This window comes from Octopus bimaculoides, chromosome 25 (genome assembly GCF_001194135.2).
Source record: "Octopus bimaculoides isolate UCB-OBI-ISO-001 chromosome 25, ASM119413v2, whole genome shotgun sequence".
NCBI classification, from domain to species: Eukaryota; Metazoa; Mollusca; class Cephalopoda; order Octopoda; family Octopodidae; genus Octopus; species Octopus bimaculoides.
In genome coordinates this window covers 28,078,328-28,080,835 of record NC_069005.1, presented here as the reverse complement: position 1 = coordinate 28,080,835, position 2,508 = coordinate 28,078,328, and positions in this window count along the sequence as shown.

Genomic DNA, 2,508 nt, shown 5'->3' with positions numbered 1-2,508 from the left:
TATACTTATATATGTATATGTATGTATAATACAGGGTGCATAAGGTATTTGAGGACAGATTTATGTTTATAAGGAAACAGATGTATAATAACAGCTAATGACTTTATTTATCCGAAAATGCTATGAGGATGAAAATAAACCTTCTTTTCTGTGATGTTATTCAATAAAGCCACCTTCAGTTTGAATAACTGCTTGTATATGAGATCTAAATTCTCTACATGCTCGAATCAAGTGGTCCTGGTTCATTTTTCGACATTACTCTGACTATGGCAGCTTTCAAAGAATCTTTGGTGTTATGGTCGTGTTCATTGACCTTTCTCTCAGCAACGCTCCACACGTAACAGTCCAATGGATTGAGATCTGGGGAATTAGGAGGCCAGATGTTAGGGGTTATATCATCATGAATTTATCTAGCAAGTTCTATCTGCCTGCCTGCCTGCCTGCCTGCCTGCCTGCCTGCCTGCCTGCCTGTCTGTCTGTCTGTCTGTCTATCTATCTATCTATCTATCTATCTATCTATCTATCTATCTATCTCGATAAATATAGCGGGACCCATCGAAATTCCACAGAACGAAAAAATTCAAGGGGAGCTATTTAAGAAAGAAAAAATGATTTGTGTTTCTATTGCATATAAATCCTATTGTTGCTGGTGCAATAAATGATACAAAATTATGCAATAACAATCTATTCAATATTCAATACTTAATACACATACCATTCATTAGTATTTAATTCTATTGAAAATACAAAATCAATATATAATTGCATATTCCTTATTACGCAATATGTTATCATAATTACTTTATATTATATACAATTTATGTACACAAAACGATATAGAGGATATTCACAATGTTTTTATTTACACGATTAGTTTCAATTCTATTTCAAATTAAAAAAAGAAAATAACCTCCACCGCTATTGTGCTAAGTTATCTCACTTCCAGTCGCAATAATATATTATATGATTTTAAAATTTCCTCCTCTAAACATTTTATATTTCTCTCATTCTCTCTTTTTTTCTCCATCTTTTACTTCAACAGACATTTCAACGCAGTTAACATTTCTCTCTTTTAAGGTGGCAAAGACGTTAGTACGCTGGGCGAAATGCTTAGCGGCATTTCGTCTGTTTTTACGTTTTGAGTTCAAATTCCACCGTGCTCGACTTTGCCGTTCATCCTTTCGTGGTCGATAAATTAAGTACCACTTGCGTACTGGGGTCGATCTAATCGACTGGTCCTCTCCCCCAAAATTTGAGGCCTTGTGCCTAGAGTAGAAAAGAATTTCTGTCACCGTGTGTGTGTGTGTGTGTGTGTTTGCGTTTGAATAAAGTCCATCGTAAATATATACATGCGAGTGTGTTTGTGTGTATCTGTGTATGCGTGCCTGTGTGTGTATCTTTGTGCTTGTGTTTATCACCAACCGCCGCTTGACGACCGGTTTGTTTACACCCTCGTCATTTAACAGTTCGTTAAAAACCTCCGATAGAATAAGCACTAGACTTACAAAAAATTCATGAATAAATTCTGGGATCAATTTGTTCGACTAAACCTTTTAAGGAGGTGCACCAGCATGGCCGCAGTCCAATGAATGCTACAAATTAAAGGCAAAAGTAAAAGGTTAAAACGCACCTAGAATCAGCAAGTTTCTTTTTGAACGGTGTATCCTAAGGTTCTTTGTTTTACCTGAAACCCACCGTCACAATCTCCCCAACAACATACCCACACCTCTTCTAAATGTTACACACAGCTTCATACATAGTTGGCGTTACACAGATCTCCTTTCACCATTCCTTCACCTTAGCTACGCCACGTTACGCCACACCACCGACCCAGTCTTACGTCAATCGCGTAGAAATCCTGGCTCCGAAGCAACAAACTCGACGTATCAACTGCCAAATCCACAAATCTTTCTTTCCAGTAACATTTAAAATGACATCAAATGCAACCAGCTTTCTCATTCAACACACACACACACACACACACACACACACACACACACACACACACACACACACACACACACACACACACACACATACATACATATATATATATACATACATATATACATATATATACATATATACATACATACCCATGTCTATATATATGCAAATGTTTATGTGTATATATATATATATATATATACGTAAGTGTGTGTTCATGGCTAATTAGCTTCTCATGCATGTGCATACACACCAATGCACACCCATACATGTATACACACACACACACACAGACACACATACACACACACACACACACAGACACACATACACACACACACACACAGAGACACACATACACACACACACACACATTTATACTTGCAGAGACGGAGACAAAAATGCCAAGTGTTACCTACAGGATTTTCGAGCATTCATTGCACACGTAGGAGACAAGATAACGGCTGGAAAACAAAACACACACGCAAACACACTTACACACACACATACACACACACACACACACACACACACACATACACACACACACACACACACACA